The sequence below is a fragment of the Hypanus sabinus genome, chromosome 10 (assembly GCF_030144855.1).
Source record: "Hypanus sabinus isolate sHypSab1 chromosome 10, sHypSab1.hap1, whole genome shotgun sequence".
In the NCBI taxonomy this organism is placed as follows: Eukaryota; Metazoa; Chordata; class Chondrichthyes; order Myliobatiformes; family Dasyatidae; genus Hypanus; species Hypanus sabinus.
Window position 1 is genome coordinate 136,865,804 of NC_082715.1, and position 25,885 is coordinate 136,891,688.

General features: G+C 45.2%; 1 long non-coding RNA gene across 2 annotated transcripts in view; it reads left to right on the forward strand.

Moving 5' to 3' along the window:
* The first annotated feature begins 20,819 nt into the window (after nucleotides 1-20,819).
* The window catches only part of LOC132401172 (uncharacterized), a 99,460-nt gene continuing 94,394 nt past the window's right edge, over nucleotides 20,820-25,885 (forward strand). For both annotated transcript variants that reach the window (XR_009514509.1, XR_009514508.1), the window contains exon 1: nucleotides 20,820-24,007. This is a non-coding gene — a long non-coding RNA (uncharacterized LOC132401172). The remainder of the gene's footprint in view (nucleotides 24,008-25,885) is intronic.

Below are 25,885 nucleotides of genomic sequence, written 5' to 3' on the forward strand. Positions count from 1 at the left end.
CTTCAGACTTTCAGCGTAAAACTCAGGCTCTGCCCCAGAGCTGGGCTGGTGAATGTGCTGCTGTTCAAGTGTGAAGTCAGACATTGCCTGTCTCTTGAGTGGATATTTTCAAAACACAGAGCTGTTTTCCTGGGCCATTTAATTAAATGGATTTAGGGTGTTTGGGATAGATGCTGGGCTTCTAGCTCCACCGGTAAATGCATTTTGGAAGGACTAATTTGGGTGGAAAATGGATGTCCTGTGGGCGTGAAAGAGACTAAATATATCCTGCTTCCTTTTTGCTCTGTTCAAGTTCACCAACTCATGTTCTAGACCACAGCCCTGGGTTACAATTAGATTTCTCTCATCATGACAAATAAAGCTTGCCAGGGCACGTACTACATGTCATTCTGTAGATGTATGGTTGGTAAGAATGGACAGAGTAATTCTGATTAATCATTAAATTTTTCATCCCCTGTCTGAAAGCACGATTTGTATTGGTAATGATATTTGTGTTGATGTTCACAGTTCAAAGTTCAAAGCAGTTTTAATATCAAGCACCACGTACAATCCTGAGGCGCATTTTCTTGTAGGCATACATAATAAACCCAAGAAACAATGAAAGACAACACCTAACAGGACAAACAACCAATGTGCGAAAGACAACGAATTGTGCAAATACAAGTTGTCATCATCATGATGTCATGTCACATGACCATAATTGTTCTTGGCAATTTTTTCCACTAAAAGGAGTTTGCCATTGCCTTCTTCTGGGTAGTGCCTTTACAAGGCAGGTGACATGATATTGTCAGCCATTATCTATTCTTCAGAGATTGTCCGCCAGTGGTCATATAGCCAGGGTTGTTATATGCACCAGCTGCTCCCATCTCATGGCATCACATCAGCCTGATCAGGGGGTCTAAGCAGGTGCTCAAGGATGGCCAAGGGAAGGGATCTCCTTTGGTAGAGATGTATCTCCATCCCACCACACAAGCAAATACAAAACAGAAAGAATAGTAATAACAAACAAATAAGGCCATAAGGCTTGGGGGCAGAATTAGACCATTTGGCTCATTGAGTCTGCTCCGCCTTTCAATCATGGCTGATTCTTCCCCATCTCCCACCACCTTCTCAGCCCCACTCTGCGGCACCTTTGATGACACGTCCAGTCAAGAACCATCAACTCAGCCTTAAATACACCCATTGACCTGGCCTCCACAGCTGCCTGTGGTAATAAATTCCACAAGTTCACCACCCTCTGGCTAAAGAAATTTTTTCACATCTCTTTTTTAAATGGGTGCCCCTCTATCCTGAGGCTGTTCTCTCTTGTCCTAGACTCCCCCAGCATGGGAAACATTCTTTCCACATCTACCATGTTTAGGCCTTTCAACATTCAAAAAGTTTCAATGCGCTGCCCTCTCTCATTCTTCTGAATTCCAGCGAGTACAGTCCCAGAGCTATCAAACGTTCCTCATATGATAAACTCAAAATCCACTGCAGATGCTGTGGTCAAATCAAGACGTACAAAAAAGCTGAAGGAACTCAGCAGGTCAGGCAGCGTCCATTGAAATGAGCAATCAACGTTTCAGGCCGAGACTCTTCGTCAGGACTAAAGAAGGAGGGGGCAGGGGCCTTATAAAGAAGGTGGGGGAGGGTGGAAAACCAATCAGAGGAAAGACCAAGGTGTGGGGGAGGGGAAGCAGGGAGGTGATAGGCAGGAGAGGGGAAGAAGGAATCTAAGGGGAAAGCACTATGGGTAGTAGAAGAAGGCAGAGTCATGAGAGGTGATAGGCAGCTAGAAGAGGAGACAGAGTAGAGATGGGATGGGGAAGGGAGAGGGAGGGAATTACCGGAAGTTGGAGAATTCGATGTTCATACCAAGGGGCTGGAGACTACCCAGATGGCAGATGAGATGTTCCTCCAACCGAAGTTTGGCCTCATCGTGGCAGTAGAGGAGGCCATGTATAGACATATCCGAATGGGAATGAGAGGGAGAGCTGAAGTGAGTGGAAACCGGGACATCCTGTCTGTTGTAGGTGCTCAACAAAGCGGTTCCCCAATCTGCGTTGGGTCTCACCGATGTAGAGGAGGCCGCACCAGGACCACCATATGCAATAGATGACCCCAACAGACTCACAAGTGAAGTGTTGCCTCACCTGGAAGGACTGTTTGGGGCCCTGAATGGTGGTAAGAGAGGAGGCGTAGGGACAGGTGTAGCACTTACGTTTGCAGGGATAAGTACCAGGTGGGAGATCTGTGGGGAGGGATGTGTGGACCAGGCAGTTGCAGAGGGAACGATCCCTGCGAAAAGCAGACAGGGGTAGAGAGGGAAAGATGTCCTTAGTGGTGGGGTCCTGTTGAAGGTGGCAGAAGTTGCGGAGGATAATATGCTGGATCCGGAGGCTGGTGGGGTGATAGGTGAGGACAAGGGGGACACGGTCCCCGTTGTGGTGACGGGAGGATGGGGTGAGGGCTGAAGTGCGGAAAATGGAGGAGATGCGGGTGAGGGTGTGGTGACCCACTTTCTGCGCTGGCAAACAGGCTCACAAATAGCCTGCGCACGGGGGGAGACTTTGGTAATGCACCTCTGACGTTATTTCCGCCCGGGGAGGGCGGGAACTAGTGATTAAAAGCCAGCGCCGCGAAGTTTGAATAAACTAGTCTCGAAACAACTTATCGACTGCGTGTCATTGTTTCTAGCTCTATATGTAGTACATCGCTACATTGGAGACCCCGATGGTCTGAACGGGATTTGGACCCAAGATGACCGACTCTTCATCTGTTCACGCAGTTTCGCTAAAACTGCCGACTTTCTGGACGCTGCGACCACGCGTGTGGTTTAGCCAAGCAGAAGCCCAGTTCCAGGTTCGGCAGATATCCTCTGATTCCACGCGTTACTACCACGTGGTGAGCGCCCCTGACCAGGAGATGGCCGCCCAGGTTGCGGATTTCATACAGTCGCCCCCGGAAGAAGGCAAATATGAAGCATTCAAGGCGCTGCTCATTGGGACCTTTGGCCTCTCACGGCATGAGCGGGGTGCCCGCCTGCTTCACCTGGACGGTTTGGGACGCAGACTGCCATCAGCATTGATGAACGAGATGCTGGCCCTGGCTGACGGACACAAGCCCTGCCTTATGTTTCAGCAAGCATTCCTGGAGCAACTGCCCGAGGACATACTTCTGCTGCTGGCCGACACAGATTTCAGCGACCCCCGGAAGGTGGCGGCCCAGGCAGACGTGCTGTGGAAAGCCAAGAGGCTTTTACCAGTGCAGATTACCAGACCAGGCCCGGCAGGGGGGCACACACAACACAGAGGCAGGAGTGAGGAGGACAGTGAACAGTGGTGTTTCTACCACCAGCGGTGGGGCACAGAAGCCCGCCATTGTCGCCCGCCCTGCAAGGGCCAGGGCCAGGGCCAGGGCCAGCTGCCACTAATGACTATGGCGGCTGGCCACCAGGACAGCCTCTTGTACGTCTGGGACAAATAGTCGGGATGCCGTTTCTTGGTCGACACCGGAGCGGAAATCAGCATCTTGCCCCCGACGGGGTACGACACCCGCAACAGGAAGCCAGGACCCACCCCGAGGGCCACAAACGGCAGCACAATACGGACCTACGACACCCACACAGTGCAGCTGCAGTTTGGCACCAGCCAGTTCATGTGGGACTTCACACTGGCCGCGGTGGCCCAACCACTCCTGGGGGCGGACTTCTTGCAAGCTCACAGCCTGCTGGTCGACCTGCAAGGGAAAAGACTGGTACATGCCGAGACTTTCCAGACGTTCTCCCTGGGTGAAGCCAAGTTGCCAGCCCCACACCTGGACTCCATCACGCTGTCAGACAACGAATTCACCAGGATCCTGGCGGACTTTCCAACGATTCTGGCACCGCAGTTCACGGCAGCCATGCCCAGACACGGGGTACAGCACCACACCCCGACCCAGGGACCACCCCTCCACGCCCGCGCACGAAGGCTCCCCCCGGCAAAGGAGGAGTTCAAGAGGATGGAGGAATTGGGGATCATACAGAGGTCCGACAGCCCATGTGCCTCCCCCCTGCACATGGTGCCCAAAGCAGCCGGGGGCTGGAGACCATGCGGCGACTACCGCAGACTGAACAAGGCTACAACTCCAGACCGCTACCCTGTGCCACACATACAGGACTTTGCAGCAAACCTGCACGGGGCAAGAATCTTTTCTAAGGTAGACCTCATCAGGGGATACCGTCAAATCCCGGTACACGCTGAAGACATCCCCAAAACAGCACTCATCACCCCATTCGGCCTGTTCGAATTCCTCCGAATGCCGTTCGGCCTGAAGAATGTTGCACAGACGTTCCAGCGGCTAATGGATGTGGTGGGACGCGACCTGGACTTTGCGTTCATCTATTTGGACCTCATCCTTACAGCCAGCAGTAGTCGTCAGGGGCATCTGTCCCACCTCCGCCAGCTCTACTCCCACCTGAGTGATTTCGGCTTCACGATCAACCCGGCCAAGTGCCAGTTCGGTCTCGATACCATCGACTTCCTGGGCCACAGGATTACCAAAGACGGGGCAACACCTCTGCCCGCCAAGGTAGACGCGATCCGCCACTTTGCCCGGCCCAACACAGTCAAAGGCCTGCAGGAGTTTTTGGTATGGTGAACTTCTACCACCGTTTCCTCCCCTCAGCAGCCCGTATCATGCGCCCTTTGTACACCCTGATGTCGGGTAAAGGCAAAGACATTACTTGGGACGATGACACTGCGGCCGCTTTAGTTAAAGCCAAGGAAGCCTTGGCAGATGCCACGATGCTGGTGCACCCAGAACAGACGTTCCGACCGCCCCCACGGTGGATGTATCCGACACAGCAGTCGGTGGGGTGCCGGAGCAACCCTTGGCGTTCTTCAGCAAGCACCTACGACCACCCGAACTCAAGTACAGTGCCTTCGACCGGGAGCTGTTGGCACTGTATCTGGCAATCCGGCATTTCAGGTACTTCTTAGAAGGCAGGCTGTTCACTGCATTCACAGACCACAAACCATTGACCTTCGCGTTCACGAACGTGTCTGATCCCTGGTCGTCTCGCCAGCAGTGGCGTCTGCCCTACATCTCTGAGTACACGACGGACATCCAGCACGTCTCGGGAAAGGACAACGTCGTGGCGGACGCACTCTCCAGACCAGCTGGTCCAGGCCCTGTCCCTGGGGATGGACAATGCAGCACCGGCGTAGGCACAGCAGGCAGACGACGAGATGCCCATCGCTACAAGGGCATCATTGATGACGGCAGAAGGGAAACCACGATTCTTAAATAAAGAGGACATTTGGGATATCCTGGAATGGAAAGCCTCATCCTTGGAGCAGATGCGGCAGAGACAGAGGAACTAGGAATAAGGAATAGGATTTTTGCATTTGGCAGGGTAGGAAGAGTAGTGGGTTTATAGAAGATGTCTGTGGACAGTCTAACTCCAGAGATGGAGACCGAGAGATCGAGAAAGGGGAGAGAAGTGTCCAAGATGGACCAAGTGAATTTGAGGGCTGGGTGAACTACTCTGTCTCCTCTTCTAGCTACCTATCACCTCTCATGATTCTGCCTTCTTCTACTACCCATAGTGCTTTCCCCTTAGATTCCTTCTTCACCTCTCCTGCCTATCACCTCCCTGCTTCCCCTCCCCCACTCGTTGATCTTTCCTCTGATTGGTTTTCCACCCTCCCACCACCTTCTTTATAGGGCCCCTGCCCCCTCCTTCTTTAGTCCTGACAAAGGGTTTCGACCCGAAACATTGACGGCTTCTTTCAACGGATGCTGCCCGGCCTGCTGAGTTCATCCAGCTTTTTTGTACGTCTTATTTCTCTGTATGATAACTCTTTCATTCCTAGAATCATTCTTGTAAACTTTCTCTGAACCCTCTCCAATGCTAGCACCTCTTTTCTTAGATGAGGAGTCCAAGACTGTTGACAATACTCAAGGTGAGGCCTCACCAATACATTATAAAGCCTCAGCATCACATCCCTGTTCTTATATTCTAGACCTCTTGAAATGAATGCTAACACTGCATTTGTCTCCTGCAGCCTACCTGTTTCCTCAACATTTCCCGCCCCTCCACCAATCTTCATATCATCTGCAAACTTGGCACCAAAGCCATCTATTCCATCATCTAAACCATTTAAATACAACATGAAAAGAATCTGTCCCAACGCCATCCCCTGCAGAACATCACTAGTCACTGGCAGCCAACCAGAAAAAGATCTTTTTCATTTTCAATCTTTTTTTTTATTGATTTTCAAATAAAGAATATACAAATCGGAAGAGGAGTTTAACAAGTAGATAATATAAAAGACATATAAACAGCAATAGTAAAAACAGAAAGTATATAATGTCAAAGTCAAATAAGTAAAATATTATGCTGTTATATATACAATGGTAAAAAAAACTACAACTCCTCATAGCAATCATAAAAAAAAGATTGGAAATTTTATTGATAAAGAAAAAAACCCCACTAACTAAACTGAAATTAAAAAAAGAGGGAAAAAAAGGAAAGAAAATGAAAGATTGGGCAGTCCAATTGAGGATAAAATTAGAACAAAACAGAGAGAGAAAAAAAACACATCCTTCCAGTCTTCTCTAAACCTTCATGGATAAGGATTTTCTCCAAAGAGAATAAAGAAAAATAAATAAATAAAGATAAATTAAATCATGTGAAAATATTGAATAAAGGGTCGCCAGACTTGTTCAAAATTAAAGGATGTATCAAATGTCTGGCTTCTAATTTTCTCCAAGCTTAGACATGACATAATGGAGGAGAGCCAATAGAAAACAGTAGGCAGATTAGATTCTTCCCAGCGTAGCAAAATAGCTCTCCTAGCCAGTAAAGTTGAAAAAGCTATCACATGTTGGGCGGAAGCAGACACTTTGCTTGCTTCCTCTGGAATAATCCCAAAAATTTTTGTAAGTGGATTAGGTTGAGCACCCATATCTATAACTTTAGATAATATTCCAAACATATCCGTCCAAAAATTATTTAAACTTACACATGACCAAAACATATGAGTTAGAGTAGCCACTTCTGCGTTACATCTGTCACAAATAGGGCTTATATTAGGAAAAATATGCGCCAATTTATCTTTAGACATATCTATGTACTATCTTAAACTGAATTAAGATATAGCGTGCACAGATAGATGAATTATTGACTAAATAATAAATTTTACTCCATTGATTGTCTGTAAGTGAATGCTGAAGTTTTACTTCCCGGGTGCATTGAAACCTATCATTAGGTGACATGCGAGCATTCATTAACTGTTTATAAATGATAGCTATTAATCATTTTTGAAAAGGTTTAAACTGAAAAATAACATAAGCCAAATTTAAAGAGCAGGCCGGGGTAATTTGGTAAAAAAATCAGGTAAAAAATTCCTAACCTGTAAATACCTGAAAAAATGTGTATTAGAGATATCATATTTATCCATTAACTGTGAAAAAGACATTAAACAGTCTTGTAAAAACAAATCTAAAAAAGTTTTTATTCCCTTAATTTTCCATGTTAGAAAAGCCTTATCCAAAGCTGATGGTTTAAAAAAGAAATTAGAATAAATATTACTAGACAGTAAAAATCATTTAATTCAAAAAATCTATGAAATTGAAGCCAAATCATGTGTGGCACCTTGTCAAAGGCCTTATGAAAGTCCAAATGTACAACATCCACTACATCCCCTTTATCTATCCTACTTGTAATCTCTTCAAAGAATTCCAACAGGTTCGTCAGGCAAGATTTTCCCTTGAGGAAACCACGCTGACTTTGTCCTATCTTGTCCTGTGTCACTAAGTACTCCATAACCTCATCCTTAACAATTGACTCCAACATCTTCCCAACCACTGAGGTCAGGCAAACTGATCTATAATTTCCTTTATGCTGCCTTGATCCTTTCTTAAAGAGTGGTGTGACATTTTCAATTTCCAGTCATCTGGCAGCATGAGAAAGTCCAATGATTTTTGAAAGATCATTACTGATACCTCCACAATCTCTACCACTACCTAAATAAGCGACAAATGTTGAGAACATGAAATGAAGAGTCCTTGAAAATGAGTTCACAGGTTCTGGGAACAGTTCAGTAACGGGGTAAGTGAAGTTGTATAAAGTTTATCCCGTCTGGTTCAAGAGCCTGATGGTTGAGGGGTAATAACTGTCTGTGAACCTGGTGGTGGGGGTCATGGCAGCAGTGAGAAGAGTGCATGTTCTGGGTGGGGGTGGTGTTCCTTGATGATGGATGCTGCTTTCCTGCACAGTGTTCTGTGTAGATGTGTTCAATGGTGGGGTGGGTTTTACCTGAGATGGACTAGGTCATAAACATTACTTTTTATTGAATTTTCCATTTAGGGGCATTGGCGATTCCATAAGAGGCCGTGATACAATCAGTCAATATATCCCCGCCACACATCTAGAGAAGTTATATGTCATGCCGAATCTTCTAGAGGAATAGAGCCACTGCCATGCTTTCTCCATAACTACACTTACGTGTTGGGCCCAGGACAAACCTTCTGAAATGTTACCACTGAGAAATTTAAAGCTGCTGTCCTTCTCCACCTCTACGCTGTTGAGGACTAACCCATGGACCTCTGGTTTCCTCCTCCTGAAGTCAATAACCAGCTCCTTGGTCTTGCTGACATTGAGTGAGAGGGTGTTGTTGTAGCACCACTCAATCAGATTCTCAACATCCCTCCTGTATGCTGATTCATCACCACCTCTGACTCAGCCAGCGATGGTGATGTCGTCATCAAACTTGAATATAGAATTGGAGCTGTGCTTAGCCACGTAGTCATGGTGCATCTGTGCTGATGGAGATGGAGGAGATGTTGTTGCCAATCCAAACTGACTAGGGTCTTCAAGTAAGGAAATTGAGGATCCAATTGCACAAGGAGGCATTGAGGCCAAGGTCTTGGAGCTTATTGATTAGTTTTCAGGGGATGATAATATTGAATGACAAATTGCAGTCAATAAAGGGCATCCTGACCTATGCATCTTTGCTATCCAGATGTTCCAGGGTTGAGTGAGTAGCCACTGAGACGGCATCTACTGTGGACCTGTTATGCCAGTAGGCAAATTAGAGCAGACCAAGCCGTTTCTCAGGCAGGAATTGGTATGTTTCATCACCATCCTCTCAAAGCACTTCGTCACCGTGAGTGCGTGCTACTGAGGCTGGGTGCTACGTTCTACTTAGACCTCAATGTAAATGAAGCCTGCTTGAAGCAGCAGGGTACCTCAGATGCCGAAGTGAGAGGTTAATGATATTGATGAACACTCCAGCCAGTTGTTCAGCACAGGTACCCCATCTGGGCCGAATGTTTTCTGGGGGTTCACCCTCCTGAAGATTGCTCTCAGCACTGGCTTCAGAGACTGAAGTCACAGGGTCATTGAGGGCTCTGGGAGTTTGTGAAGCTTCCTCTAAGTTTTGATGGTCAAAGCGAGCATAGAAGGCATGGAACTCATTTGGAAGCGAAGCTCTGTTGTCACCTATGTCGCTTGGTTTCACTTTGTAAGAGGTGATAGCATTCAAGCCCTGTCACAGCTGTCCAACAGCCTCCAGTGATTCCAGCTGGGTCCAGAATTGCCACTTTGCACATGAGATGCCTTTCGAGAGATCGTACCTGGACCCCTTGTAACCTTCCTGGTCACTGCACCTGAACACCTCTGATCTGGCCCTCCGTAGATTGTGGATCTCACCGTTCATCCAGGGCTTCTGGTTGTTGAAGACTCTGAACGATTTTGTGGTTTACTCAAGTACGACTGTTTCTTATAAAGTCCTTGTCAACCATGGTGTATTCATTCTGAGCCTCTGAGTCCTTGATCAAAGCCCAGTCCACCAATTTAAAGCAAACCCCTTGCCCAAACCCCTTAAAGCCTCCTCTTTGTTGTCCTAATCTCTGGATCCTTGTTCTTTAGCCTCTGCCTGTATGCAGGAAGGAGAAGGACAGCCAAGTGATCAGATTTCCCAAAATGCGATCTGGGCATTGAATGGTAGGCATGTTTGTATTGGTTTTGATATTGATACTGGTAATTTTACTGATATTGGTATTAGTATTCATATTGATATTGATATTGGTATTGATATCGGCTTTCAAATTGTTATGGATAACTTCACTCACCACAACTCTGAACTGATTCCTCAACCTGCAGACTCTCTTTCAAGGACTCCACAACTCATGTTCTCAATATTAGTTTTTTATTCGCACAATTTGTCCTCTTTTGTGCATTGGTTGTTTGCCAGTCTTCACTTATGTATATTTTTGTTGTTAATTCTATTGTATTTGTTTTCAGGGAAGTATATGACGATGTGCACATGCTTTGATAATATATTCACTTTACCATTCACCTTTAAAATTGGTTTATTATTGTCAGATGTACAGCACAGTGAAAAGCTTGTCTTGCATATTGTTCACACAGATCTAACCTGGACCTACAACATCCCTTCACCGGTCAAGAAGGCACAGCTGTGTCTCGACTTTCTGAGGAGGTTGAGGGGATGCAAGGCTCCCCGCCTGCACTCGAACAACTTTCTACAGGAGCACTATCGAGAGTATCCTGTCTGGCTGCATCATGGTGTGGTACAGAAGCTGCATTGGACTGCAGAACCCGAGAGAGGACAGTAACAACCTCCAAGAGCGTCACTGGGTTCTCCCTCCCCCCTGTTTGTGACATTTACCAGGAGTATGGTCTACAAGGGGCCCGAAGCATTGTTGAGGATCCCGACCACCGATCCCACAATCTCTTTGACCCACAACAGGAAGGGGGTACAGGAGCGCCAGGACTAGGACTGCCAGACTGGGTAACAGCTTCTTCCCTCAGGCTGTGAGACTAATGAATACCCTGCCACCACCGAGGTCTCGTCACCAGGACAGCGAGCTGATTACTGTTCACCATTCACCTGTGCAGTACACTACATGGATTTTTAAATTATATTTTAATAATATATATGGTAATATTTTGATTTACGTGCTGTGTGTGATATATGTTTTGAGGGAACACAGTGGTCTGGAGGAGCATGGCTTCACTTAGTTTAATATATACGCACAGTCAAATGACAATGAACTTGAACTTGATAGTTCTGGGAAATCACCTTCAAGTGGGTGTGTACACCAAGCAAAATGAGACCAGGTCTGGATATTTTTGTTACTATAGGAGGGTTCTAAGTGATATGGAGAAAAGCTGACGGTTTGTATTGAGATGCACGTAAATCATAACTTGATGAAATGGATGAGCTTGTTCTAACTGCCAAATGGCCTGTCAAAGATGTCAGGTAGGACATGACATTTTGTTGTTACATGGTCCAGGCTATATACAGCTCTAAGTGGTCCTCTCCACCCTTGAGTCATATTGACAGTTCAGTGAAAACTTGCCCCCAGCAACGATGAATATCAGAAGAGCCATCTTAACAAAGCTAGTTATGTGGAATATGTGTCAGGTTAAATTCCTGAAGTGTCTGTCTCTCTCTGTTAATTGTCTGTCATTATTTCTTCATTAGTGAAACAGAAAGTAGACAATTGCACGGGCAGTGTAGAGCGCTCACTGATCCCGGGCAGGTACCTGCTCAATGACCAGGAGGACAATCAGAAATCGGGCAAACAGGTGCTGAAGTCACTGTGCCTATTCTCCAATGAAAAGCCTGATTCGTGCAGACAGTGTGGGAGTCAGGGTTCTCCAACTAAAGGATAGTGCCTTCAAATGCACGTCAAAGACATTAGAAAAAATGAGGGGGAATCTCTTTGAAACCTATCGAATATTGAAAGCCCTGATAGAGTAGAGGTGGAGAGGATGTTTCCAGTAGTGGGGGAGTCCAGGACGAGAGGGCACAGACTCAGAATACAAGGACATCCATTTAGAACAGAGATGAGCAGGAATTTCCAAATACAAAGGGTGGTGATTCTGTGGAATTGTCACAGGCAGCTGTGGAGGCCAAATCATTGGGTATATTTAAAGGAGAGGTTGATAGGTTCCTGATTAATAAGGATGTCAGAGGTTACGGGGAGAAGGCAGAAGAATGGTGTTGAGAGGGATAATAAATCAGCTGCAATGGAATGGTGAAGCAGACTCGATGGGCTAAATGGCCTAATTCTGCTCCTATGTTGTATGGACATGTATCCAATGCAGTGGGACCGTCGCATCACAAAGATGAACATAATTCTTCAGGTGAAATCTCATGTGAACATTTTAATTATTAAATGACTCTGAGAGGTTTTGAACCAATCTGATTTTGTAGGATGATAGTTACTATTGTGCAAAATAGTTACGTATTTATTGTGTCATGCCTATTCACTTTGTTGCCCATGTGGAGCAAACCCTGTTACAAAATTCTACGGTATCCCTCCCCAAATCATCCTTTGTTACTCTGACGACTGCACCGTTGTAGTTTCCAGCACCTGTACAGAATGGTGGGGGGGGGAGGGGGTGAGATGAGAGCACCAGGGAGTGGTCCATCTTTATCGAATACAGTTCTGCCTTCAGCACTACAATTCCAAACAAATACATTCGGATTTAAAGATGAGGCAGTAAATTGGATTAGACGTTGGCTTTGTGGGAGAAGCCGGAGAGATGGTTGCCTCTCTGACTGGAGGCCTGTGAACAGTGGTGTATCACAGGGATTGGTGCAGGGTCCGTTGTCGTTTCTCATCTATATCAATGATATGGATGATAATGTTGTAAACCAGGGAACATGAGGGGAAACTTCTTCACTTGGAGGGTGCCGAGAGTGCAGAACGATCTGCCAGCACAAGTGGTGGTGGCTGGTTTCGATTCCAACACTTAAGAGAAAATTGAATGGATGCGCAGACGGGAGTGGTTTGGAGGGTGGAGGGCTGGGGACAGGCTGATGGGGCCCGGCAGATTAACAGGTTGGCATGGACTAGATGGGCCGAAGGGCCTGCTTCTATGCTGTAGCGCTCTGTGACTCTAAATAAAATCACCCACAAATTCCTAGACCTCCTGTGGAAAGCTGTTAGAACGGGAAGCTTCCTGCTTACTGTGTTTAGTTCCAGTTGTATTTTATGGAACGGAACGTTTAGAAAGTGAGACAAAATCTGGCACTTTAATGATCGGAGGCTCCTCCTGTTCAGAAAGCGGAGCTTTGTACCCCTCCGTTTTCCAAAGTCTTACATGCAGATCCTAGTACTCTTATTGTTCTAGGTTGTTTCTCCCTGTACACTGGCGAGAACACATTAATATTCACGGCACCTTGGCAGCATGGGAGCTAACACAACACTATCACAGCTCAGGGTGTCTGAAATGGGAGTTCAATTCCAGCATTCCTTGTAAGCAAGTTCCTCCCCGTGTGCTCAGGTTTCCTCCCACTGTCCAAAGACGTATTGTTTAGTCGGTTAATTGGTCATTGTCAATTGTGCTGTGATTGGGCTGGTGTTAAATAGGTGGGTGGTGTGGCTTGTTGGGCTGGAGGGGCCTGTTGCACACTGAATCTCTAAATAAAATAACTAACCTTGGATGGGATAACTTCTGTAGAAATGTACAAAAAAAGATTCCATTTGGCATCAAGGAGAGATCAGGGAGGAAACATTGCAAAAACAACATGAAGGAATGAAGCTTCAGAACTGTCTTTCAGGGAAGAAAACAACAATATGTCACATAACGATTTTCAAATGTCAATATTGGGTGCTGGAGGAAGAGAAGTCGCAAAGCACCAGTGTAATCTGAATAAAGGAAGCAACGTACAGTTAATTAACTTCTTGAGATTGAAAGGGGAATTCCTAGTACAGGCTTTGAACTTGAACAGCTCTGTGGAAGAAAATGATGTAATAGAAGATGTATTTTTTGCAGATTTTCTGCCAAATAAGGAAAAAGTAACATTGGCTGTTATAGTCAACCTCTTAACAGCTGTCGCAATGTGGCACCACAGAAGTGCAGTAGTTGTTGTACTCTTCCAAGCCTCGTGGCACATCAAGCGGCATTTTTGCCATTTCGCAAGCATTTGACTGTTTTTTTAACGAGGCCAAGTCGTTCAACCCAGTATGGATGGAAAGCATATGAGGAACTGGCTGGATTCAAACCCGGGACTATTGGCCTTGAACTCCAGCGCTGATGCCGCTACCCTACCGGCCGCCAAGGGCAGTAGTTAGTGCGACGCTATTACAGCTCGGGACACTGGAGGTCAGAGTTCATTTCTGGCGTCATCTGTAAGGAGTCTGTACATGCTCCCAGTGGAATATGTGGGTTTCCTCCAGGTGCTCCGGTTTCCTACCGGAGTCTAAAGACATACCTGTTAGTAGGTTTATTGATCATTGTAACTTGCCCTCTGATTAGGTTAGGGTTAAATTGGGGTTGTTGGGAGTTGCTGGGGCAGCACATCTCGAAGGGCCGGAATGGCCTACTCCATGCTGTATTGCTAAATTACTAAAATAAATATGACAATGACGTGTATGAACTCCGGCAAGTGCTGGAAATCCAGATTCACACAGAAAATACTGGAGGTACTCAGCTGGTCAGGCAGCATCTATGGAAATCAATATACAGTCAGCCTTTCGGGCCAAGGCCCTTCATTAGGACTGGAAAGGTTGGGGGAGGGGTGATGCTAGAGCAAGAAGGTGGGAGGAAGGGAAGGAGGGCAAGCTAAAAGTTGATAGGTGAAGTCTGGTGGGTGAGGGGGGATGGATGAATTGAGAAATTGGGAAGGGGAAGGTGGGAAAGGTAAAGGACTAAAGAAGAAGGAATCTGATAGGAGAGGAGAGTGGACCTCCCAGCTTCTTATCTCATCCCTGCTCTCTCACCCATCTGGCTTCACCTGTCACCTTCTAGCTTGTCCTTCCTGCCACTTCCCCAATGTCTTATTCTGGCGCCTTCCCCCTTGCTTTCCAGTCCTGAAGAAGAGTCTCAGCCCAAACACCGTCTGTTTATTCCTCTGCTTAGATGCTGCCTGGTTTGTTTCCACTATGATGAGTCTATCACCTTGACTGAGACTTAACCTTTAAAAGGTCTGCAAAAGTGAAATTTTCTGCAAGCAGAACATCCATCCCCCACAAACAAGTTAGGATGGGACAGACAGATACAAACGTACAATGATCATCAATCAGTTGACTAGAGTACTGCAGATGCAACAGAAACATTATTGTGCAGGTCCAATGAAGAGCTTTAAAAATCCAGTCTCTATAAAAGACAGGTACCGCTAAGCGGAGCCATCATCGTGGGAGCGGTCGTCATCAGAGTAGTCTGAGTCAGAGTGGTAAGGCTTTGGCTCAGCAGGGCTTTGGTGAGAACAGGCAGAGGCAAGGTAAGTGGGTAAGTTCATTCCTTATTTCTTATATCTTTCTTTCTGAATTAACTCTTGAGACAATAGGGGGTATGTCTGCACGTCTGTTGTGGGTGTCAGATGTGGAATCTCCAGGAGACTACCAGCCCTCCTGGTGGCCAGATCTGCACCAGGTGCATCGAGACCATGTTAGGGAACTGGAGCTGCAGCTCGATGACCTTCGGCTTGTTAGTGAAAGTGAAGCCGTGTTAGGCAGGAGCTACAGGGAGGCAGTCACCCCAAGGATACAAGAGACAGATAAATGGGTGACTGTCAGGAGAGAGAAGGGAGAATGTCAGATAGTGGAGAGGTACATGTCACCATCCCCCTCAACAAAAGGTATTCCATTTTGGTGGGGGGATCTACCTGGGGAAGCAACAGCAGCTGTGCCTCTGACACTGAGTCTGGCCCTGTGGCTCAGAAGGGGAGGGAATTGAAGAGGACGGCAGCAGTACTAGGGGGATCTACAGTCAGGAGAACAGATAGGCGATTCTGTGGATGCAAACAGGAAACACGGATGGTAATTTGCATCCCACCTGCCAGGGCCTGCGATGTTTCTGAACATGTCCACGATATCCTGAAAAGGGAGGATCAGCAGGCAGCAGTCGTGTTACATATTGCTACCAACAACTTAGGCAGGAAAAGGGAGGAGGTCCTGAAAACAGAATACAGGGAGTTAAGAAGGAAGGTGTGAAGCAGGACCTCAAGGGGGGGTAAGAATTGCTGCCTGTGCCACACGACAGCGAATACAATATAGGAAGAATGAGGTGGCGGATAAATGCGTGGCTGAAGAATTGGAACGGGGGCAGGGATTCAAATTTCTGTAGAACTGTAGAAAAGGGATGGGTTGCAGTTGAATCCAAGGGAGGCCAATATCCTTGCAGGTAGTTTTGCTAGAGCCATTGGGAGTGGTTTAAACTAATATGGCAGGTGGATGGAAACCAGTATGATAGAGCTGAGGATGCGCCAGCACATTTACAGGTAGATGATGTCATATGTAATATGAATGTAAGGAAGGACAAGCCAATGATTGGTACAACTACAGAAAGAGCAAAAAGTTAAATTGTACCACAGAGGCAAAATTCACAAGGGCGAAAAATGCAGGACTGAAGGTGCTGTATTTAAATGCGCAGAGCATTCGGAATAAGGTAGATGAACTCATGGTGAATTAGACATTGGTCAGTATGACGTTGCGGGCATCACTGAGTCGTGGCTGAGAAAAGGTCATAGTTGGGAGCTAAACATTAAAGGATATGCTTTGTATCGAAAGGACAGGCAGGAAGGGATAAGCGATGTGTAGCTCTGTTGGTAAGAGATGGAACTACATCTTTAGAAAGAGGTGAGGTAGGATAAGAGAATGCTGAATTTTAGTGGGTGAAGTTAAAAAACTGCAAGGGTAAAAAAAATTATGGAATTCATATATAGGTGTCTAAATAGTAGCCAAGCTGCAAGGTTGAGATTGGAAAGGGAGCTGGAAAGGGCATGTAATAAGGGCAATGACACAATTGTAATGATGGACTTCAATATTCAAGGAGATTGGGAAAATCAGGTTGGTGTCGATCTCAAGAGAGGGAATTTGTCGAATGCTTGTGAGATGGCTTTTTAGAGCAGCTTGTGCTTGAGCCTTCTCAGGGAACGGCTATCTTAGCTTGGGTGTTGTGTAATAACCCAGATCTTAATAGTCAGCTTAACGTAAAGGAACACTTAAGAGGCAGTGATCATAATTTGATTGAATTGATACTGCAATTTCAGAGGGAGAAGCATAACTCACATGTATCAGTATTGCAATGGAATAAAGGGAATTACAGAGGCATGAGAGAGGAGCTTGCCCAGGTGGTTTGGAGGAGGATATTGGCAGGGATGACTGCAGAACAGAAATGGCTGAAGTTTCTGGGAATAGGTCACAAGGCGCAGGATAGATATATCCCACAGAAGAAGTTGTTCTCAAGTGACAGGGGTAGGCAACCATGGCTGACAAGGGAAGTTAAAGTCTACATAAAAGCCAAGGAAAGGGCACAGAAGACAGCAAAAGGGAGTGGGGAGTTGGATGATCGGGAAGCTTTTAAAATCCAACAAAAGACAACTAAAGAAAAGCTATAAGAAGGGAAAAGATGAAATATGAGCACAAACTAGCTGATGTTATAAAGCAGGATACCAGAAGATTTTTCAGTTATGTGATGAATAAAAAGGAGGTGGGAGTTGATATTGGATCACTGGAAAATGATGCTGTGAGGTAGTAATGGGGGACAAAGAAATGGCAGATGAACTTAATAAGTACTATGCTTCAGTCTTCACTACGGAAGACACTAACTGTATGCCAGAGGTCCATGAGTGTCATGGAGAGGTGTGAGTGCCATTGCATTACCAAGGAAAAGTTCTAGGCAAACTGAAAGGTCATAAGGTGAATAAGTCACCTGGACCAGATGGACTACATCCCAGAGTCCTGAGAGAGGTTGTTGAAGAGATAATGAATGCATTTGTCATGATCTTTTAAGAATCACTGATTCTGGCATGGTCCCAGAGGACCGGAAAATTTCAAATGTCACTCCACTCTTAAAGAAGACAAAAGAGAGGAAAATATAAGCCAGTTAGCCTAACCTTGGTGTTTGGGAAAGTGTTGGAGTTCATTATTAAGGATGAGGTTTCGGCTACATGGAGACTAATGATGAAATAAGACAAAGTCAGCATGGTTTCTGTAAAGCAAAATCATGCCTGACAATTCTGTTAGAATTCTTTGAGGAGTCAGAGAGTGGGAAGAAAGGAGACCTTTTCTGGTTGGCTGCTAGTGACTAGTAGTGCTCCTCAGGGGTCAGGATTGGAACTGCTAATTGTCTGTCAATGATTTAGATAATGGAATTGATGGCTTTGTGGCAAAGTTTGCGGATGATACAAAGATAGGTGGAGGGGTAGGTAGTGCTGAGGAAACAATGCGATTGCAGCAGGACCTAGGCTACGTCCACACTAGACCAGATAATTTTGAAAACGCTGGATTCGCATAAAAATGATAGGCATCCACACCAAGCGTTTTTGAAAATAGCTCTGTCCACATTAGAATGGGTATTTGGGCGAATCTCCTCATAGTGGGCATGCGCAGGACACAGCTACAGAAAACAAGTGACATGTTTGGTGTCGAATCTCGCTGTGAAAGTGCGCATTTGTACAGTTACGGACGAGAAAAACTTAAAACAAAATTGCCAGACAACGGACAGCTGTTGGCTCTCGCGCAGGAGGACTTAAAACTAAAAAAGAACAAATACTGGAGTGTATGGAGGCAACCGACAGGGAGTTCACAAATATTATGACCTGGCTGATGACGAACATTGAAAAACTGACTAACTCTGTTGCATTAATAAACCACCTTGTTAAGTATATAAAACACACATATATATGTACACACATATATATATATATATACTGCCTTACACATTGAATTCCTCTAGCACTTTATGTGTTAATCCAGATTCCAGCATCTGCAATCTCTTGATTCAAAATACAAATTCCAGACACCCACGAATATACAAAGTATTGGGAAAATGCAAGATTCTGAAAGAAGAGCAGTAATGACAGAGGATCTCACCATAACAGGATAATTATATGGGGAGAGAATTTCCTCGCATGCAATCATGGAAATCTTGTCTAAGCAAGTTGCAAGCCTACTTGGAGGAGCAAGAATTATGTCGAATTAAGTAAGGCATGAGAAAAAATGGGACTCCTTTTCTATGGTGGACACAAATCTGGTGATCATATGTGAGGGGCTCTATATTACTACTTGATGCAGGTGTGTCCCCTACCCTGCCCCTCCACTCTATCAGACACCAGAGCCACTTAGATTCTGAGACTGGGTGTCCAATGGGTTACCAGCACAAATCAAAGCCAGGTGACTGGAGATGGGTGGAGAGAACAGGGAGGTACCTGATATTGCCCCAAGATGCCCGCACGGTCTGCAAGTTATTTTGACTAGGTTAAAAGGGTGAAGTGGGGAGCATTGTGGAAGCAGCAATCTTAATTCAGTTAACATTATCATAACAATGAGAAAAACAATGAAGACATATAATTCAAGGTTCAAAATTTAGGATAAGTCTGATTTTACCTGGACAGGAACCCGCAATTGACCTTAGATTCAAAACAGAACAGCTGGAGGGAAATTTAATTTGAAGGTAGAGCAGAGTATTGCATCGTTAAGGTTAACCTTGTGTTTAATTAGACTAGTTCAGGAATGTTCCGGTGGATCAGAGCACTGCTAACCTTCAAAAGGAGGAGTCAACTTTTCTGACACAAAATTTACTGTAACTAAAGTAACAGCAGAAAGTAAGGGGTTGGACTGAAATTAGTTGTAGACAAATGTTTTTAAAGGAAGACTTGTTACAGATCAGCTCAAGAAATCACAAAACTGGCTATAGACAATGCAATACAATGTAGTACAGTAACCTAGTTTAAACCCTCCAGTATGGAACAGACACTCTCTACTCTTTATTTGCATTTCAATTGCATCCACTTCTGCAGGCCACTCCTTACCTGGGTGGTGCTCCATCCTGTGGATTGGTTGAGGTCACCAACAACTGGAAGTCCGAGTGGAATCGGAATCAGCTTTAATATCACTGGAATATGTCGTAAAATTTGTTGTTTTGTGGCAGCGATACATTGCAATAGATAATCACTTAAAATGATAAATTACAATAAAAAAAACTATAAGCAAAATTTGTAAGTAAGTACTCTTTACTCAGAGAGTGGTAGCTGTGTGGAACGAGCTTCCAGTAGAAATGGTAGAGACAGGTTCGATATTATCATTTAAAGTAAAATTGGATAGGTATATGTACAGGAAAGGAATGGAGGGTTATGGGCTGAGTGCAGGTCAGTGGGACTAGATGAGAGTCAGCTTTCGGCACGGACTAGAAGGGCCGAGATGGCCTGTTTCCATGCTGTAATTGTTGTATGTCTACATCAGTGTTATCTTGTATTTCCATACAATGTTACATTAGGCTGTTACACATCTATCTTCAGAGAAGTACTTGCATAAATAGGTAAACCACCTTCATACGAGCAAGGACAGAAAACAGGGCAAAGTGAGTATACTTATTTATTCAGTAAGTTATGGGTCGAAGTATTTGGTGAGTACATTTCTAACCCTTCTGGCTTCAGTCTCGTTGCCTGATATTGTTAGGTTGTGTGTGGGGGTTGTGTTCAAGAAAACAATGAAATGCTGCCTTCTGTTCCAGCACGCCATGACAGCGTTTGTAAAGATCTCCGGTTATCCCCGTCCACACCACTCTTGCCCAAGTGGCGTTTTCAAATTTACACATTCTGGAGGGCGTTTTAGAAAAGTTCCATTTTCAGGGGAGGAAAACACTGTTTCAGTGTGGACGGAGGGTCAAAACGAAGAGAAGAGGTTTCAGTTACAGATTTATCCGGTCTAGTGTGGACGTAGCACTAGACAAATTGAAGAACGGGCAAAAATGTGGCAGATTTCAACATACAGTGTTGGGAAATGAATGATAATGCATTTTGGTAAAAGGAACAATAGTGAGGACTATTATCTAAATGGGGAGAAAATTCAAACATCAGAGATGCAAAGGGACTTTGGAGTCCTTGTGCAAGACTGCCAGAAAGTTAATTTACAGGTTGAGTCTGTGGTAAAGAAGGCAAATGCAATGTTGGCATTTATTTGCGTTGAATTGACTTTATTACTTACATGCTTCATATAAATGAGGAGTAAAAATCTTTACATTACGTCTCCGTCTAAATGTGCAATGTACAATTTATATTAGTATAATAAATATTATGTACAACAATATAACATAGAAATACAGTTATGTCAGCATGAATTAATCAGTCTGATGGCCTGGTGGAAGAAGCTGTCCTGGAGCCTGTTGGTCCTGGCTTTTATGCTGCTGTACCGCTTCCCAGATGGTAGCAGCTGGAACAGTTTGTGGTTGGGGTGACTCGGGTCCCCAATGATCCTTCGGGCCTTTTTAACACACCTGTCTTTGTAAATGTCCTGAATAGAGCGAGGTTCGCATCTACAGATGCGCTGGGCTGTCCGCACCACTCTCTGCAGAGTCCTGCGATTGAAGGAAGGACAGTTCCCACACCAGGCTATGATGCAGCCAGTCAGGATGCTCTCAATTGTGCCCCTGTAGAAAGTTCTTAGGATTTGGGGGCCCATACCAAACTTCTTTAACCGTCTGAGGTGAAAGAGGCACTGCTGTGTCTTTGTCACCACACGATCAGTATGTACAGACCACGTGAGATCCTCAGTGATGTTTACACCGAGAAACTTAAAGCTGTTCACACGCTGAACCCCAAATCCATTGACGTTAATAGGGGTGGGCCCGTCTCCATTCCTCCTGTAGTCCACAACCAGCTCCTTTGTTTATGTGACATTGAGGGAGAGGTTGTTTTCTTGACACCACTGCGTTAGTGTTGGTGTTGCATACTGAACTGTAGTTCAAGAACAGCATTCTCACATAAGCATCCTTCTCCTGATGTCTAAGGATGGCGTGTAGAGCTGTGGCTATTGTCAAGCGGTTGGGTTGGTAAGGAGCCCACTTGATGGGCTGAATGGCCTAATTCTGGCCTAAATGAGGAAGGGAAAGGAGATCAAGTAGGAAGCACTAGAGACACATTCTGTAATGATCAATAAACCAATCGTTTGGAATCAAATGACCTTGCCTGGTGTCTCAGGGATGTGTGTGTCTGCACCAGCACCCCCCTCCAGCACTCCTTCTCTGCCACCTGTCCCATACCCCTCCCGCAGTGCTCCATCCTCACCATCCCCTAAGTCCTTTGCTCCTGCCAGGTATACAAACTTGCTGTCTGCTCCACATTGACAAAGACAGTACCGGGCAAAAGTCTTACGCACCCTGAGTCTTTTGCACAATACTGTAACTCGGATCCAGCTGAATAACATATGTTGTAAAATTTTCTGTTTGGCAGCAACCGTACTGTGCAATACATGAAATATTCTATAAATTGCAATAAGAAATATATATTAAAAATAGAGAAGTAGTGCAAACTGAAAGCAAGAATAATGATGTAGTGTTGATGGGTTCATAGACCTTGTACAGGGTAGCTTGAGGCCCTCTTCATCATTGCCAGTGACCCTAAACAGGTCCAATTCAAGAGTGTGTTTGTCCCGGAGTCTTGTCCGACTTGAGGCCCAATTAAACATCTTTTTGTAATCATGCCACGTTGTAGAAGTTGACTGCCCCAAAACTCCAATTCTCCAACTACAACATCTTTCTCTTTAGTGAATGCAGATGAGAGTAATTCATCAGAGACACCCTTAAAGATTTTCTGTTTCTCCTTAAAATTCACACAGTACCAGCTAACTGGCAGAGATTTCATCACAGTGGATAAAGAAAAATTTCACAACAATACTTCATGTTATGCAAGCCGTGGGTCTGTACTATTTCCGTTCATTTTATTGTGTGATTTTCAAAGATTGGGCTATGACACAAGGGCTGGTCAGTCATCGCACCCGGAGTTCAAGCCTAGACTTTGGGTCCCATCATTGGCTAGTCCGAGGATTGATACCGAAGATTGAAACCTGAGGGTCGATTGGAAATCAAAGCCCGATGCCTGAAGCCTGGAGCCTGAATGCCTGGAGGTCTGTTCTGGACTTGGAGGACCAAAGGCCTGTCCTGGAGTATGTGTATGCGTGTGGGGGGGAAGGAAAGGGGCTGGTTTTGCTGTTGTTGTTTTGTTGCTTGGTGTGTTCTGTGTTGATCTGCTGAACATTGTGGGCATGTCAAGTCAGCACCGGAATGTGTGACGACATGTGTTGGAGTTGGACTTTGGAGTTCATTTCCGACATCACCTGTTAGGAGTGGTTGCTGAGTGGTGCTGATCACTGGGCCGGAAGGGCATGTTCCACGCTGTATCTCTAAATAAAAAATGCAAATGTCACATTTAGACATAGGAACAGAATTAAGCCATTCGGCCCATCAAGCCCGCTCGGTGGTTTAACATGCACGTGATAAACAAATGTATCTGAATCTGACTTTCCAGCCTAATGCTCAGTCTAGGCCTCAGCGGCCTTCCCTTCCTTTGTCCTACAACTCACAATGAACTTTACTCCTCCCCAGCTCTGAGAGATGTACAGATTATAACCTTGCTAGATCTGAACAGGCTAAAACAACAACTCGTGCAGCTGGGGTAAATTTCTATCTGCCTTGTCACTGTACGATCAGGTATTGGTTGACAAACAAGTTTTAATCTGACACATTTGGGCAGGAGGGGGTGGAATTTGAACTTGTGTACCTCAGATGTTTATGATTAACCCAGGGACCAAATGCCACTGAACAGGTTTGTGCTTATGTGTAGGGATGAGTTCTGGGTCTGTGATAAAATTATTCACATTCTTTTGATCTAAACTGCAGATTGACGAGACCAGGGAAACCCATAGTGTGACCGGTGCAGAACAGGATGTGAGATGAATAATACTGTCATGAGTATCAGGTAGATGAAGTAGAAACCGCATACTTGAAGAGACGAGAAGTAATCACTGTGGCATACACAAAGCAGTTCCAGCAGTGACTGACACAAAGGTTTGTGTCTCATTTCCGATCAGGTGGCTCTGAAGCACATTATAAACACGAGATTCTGCAGGTGCTGGAAATCCAGAGCAACACACACAAAATGATGGCAGATCTGAGCAGGTCGGGCAACATCATTGGAAATGAATAAACACGCCAATGAATCTTGGGCCGAGACCCTTCATCAGGACTGGAAAGGAAGGGGGAAGATGCCAGAATAAGAAGGTTGGTAGTGGGGGGGGGGGGGGGGTGGAATGCAGGGCAAGCTAGAAGGTGATAGGTGGTCAGGTGGGTGGGGGAGGAGTGGTGAAGAAAGAAGCTGGGAGGTGATAGGTGGTCAGGTGGGTGGGGGAGGAGTGGTGAAGAAAGAAGCTGGGAGGTGATAGGTGGAAAAAGACAAAGGGCTGGAGAAGGCATCTGATAGGGGAGGAGAGTGGACCCCATGGGAGAAAGGGAATAAAGAGGGACACCATGAGGAGGTGATAGTCAGGTGAGGAGAAGAGGAGAGAGGGCTTAGTGGGGAATGAGGGAAGAGGGAAGGGAGAGGGAGAGGGGAGGGGGAGGGGAGGGGGGCAGAAGGAGAAGGGGGGAAATATTGTGGGAAGTTAAAGAAATTGATGTTCATACCATCAAGTTGGAGGCTACCCAGATGGAATTTGAGGTGTCGTCTTCTAACCTGAGGAATGTGTGTGGTTCGAAAGCACATTATCCAATTAGCCATATTAATTAAATTCGTACTTCTGTTGATATTTGTGTAACAAAACACAGAATAATTAGTTATGTTGTTATTTTTTAAGGCTACGTTCTTGCAGTTGCTGACAGGGCAGCATTTTATTCTTTTGACATTTATTCAGAAAATGTTTATAATCTGTTAGTGATTTATAAGATTATGAGAGACATAGACAGATTAGACCAGTGGTTCTCAACCTGGGCCACATGTCAGAGGGGCCTCAAGTAAAACAAAACAAGAAACTGGGGGCCTTGGGAGTTTCTGAGTGGGGTATGATAAATTTACTACTTTATAAATAAAAAAAAGAATCAAACACAACAGTGTGTGTGTGTGTCGGGGAGGTGGGAAACCCTCTCTTTCTCCTTGACCATGCACAATCACTATTCACACCCTGCAGGGTGAGAGGTGGTTTAATACCGTATAAAAAGCCTGGCATGGCCATTGCTGTGGTAATGTGAGTAAACAAGCTGAAGATTGGGCGGGTCCCTGTGCAGCAAGTATGGCTCAGTTTGCCTTCTACTGACCCGTGCGTGTTATAACAGCTCAAGCAAAATAGCTGGAGGACCAGCAATGTTCAAAATAAGTTTCCGCAGCTCTGGGAGAAAGCAAAGTTGTTTTTAATCGGATTTCCCACCCCTCATCCATCATCAGGGACCCCCACCATCCAGGATATGCTGCCGATGGGGAGAAGATACATGAGCCTCGGGACTCACACCAACAACTTCAGGAATAGTTACTACCCCTCAGGCATCAGGCTCTTGAATCAAAGGGGATAACTTCACTCAACCTCACTTCATTATTGAAATGTTCTCACAACCTATGGACTCATGTTCAAATACTCTTCATCTTGATATCTATTGCTTGTTTGTTTGTCTGCTTGCTTATTTATTTATTTATTTATTATTTTTATAGTTGCACAGTTTGTTGTCTTTTACACATTAGTTGTACATCCAGGTTGGTGTGATCTTATTTTTTTTATTACACTTATTATTCTATTATGGAATTATTGAGTATGCCGACGAGAAAATGAATCTCAGGGTTGCATACAGAGACATATTTGTACTTGGAAAATAAATTTACTTTTGAAATTTGAACTTAAAGAGTGGAGTAGCATTTTGCAGTTTTCCAGTCATCTGCGACCTTTCCAGAATCTACTGATTCTTGGAACATCGGCGATGCCTTTCAGAATCCTGGGTTTAGTCCATCTGGTCTAGGTGGCTTTCTACCTTCAGACTTTGCAGCTTCTCCTTAGTCGCAGCAACGACACTCACTTTTTCCACCGATACTCTCGCATTTTTGGCACTCTGCTAGTGTCTTCAAAGGTGAAGACTGATGTGGAATACTAACTAATTTCATCCGCCACTTCTTTGCTC